The sequence below is a fragment of the Phalaenopsis equestris genome, unplaced genomic scaffold (assembly GCF_001263595.1).
Source record: "Phalaenopsis equestris unplaced genomic scaffold, ASM126359v1 Scaffold211737, whole genome shotgun sequence".
In the NCBI taxonomy this organism is placed as follows: Eukaryota; Viridiplantae; Streptophyta; class Magnoliopsida; order Asparagales; family Orchidaceae; genus Phalaenopsis; species Phalaenopsis equestris.
In genome coordinates, this window is record NW_018230716.1 from 78,230 (window position 1) to 78,461 (window position 232).

Consider the following 232-nt stretch of genomic DNA (forward strand, 5'->3'; position numbering starts at 1 on the left):
AGTCATCAATATATATATATAATACATGGAGACGGTTAGGGTTCTTTGCTCTGTCGACAATGGCTTCCTCATGGCTCTTGCTTGCTTTGGCTGGTGAGATCCTTCTTTTTGTTTGGTTTGATTTTGTTCTCTTTCATTTTTGGAATGTCGGCTGCTCGTAGTTTTATTGATGTGGTTTTAAATGGGGGTGGAGGGTCATCTGGTACTCCTTCCACCTGCCTTTTTCTTGCAA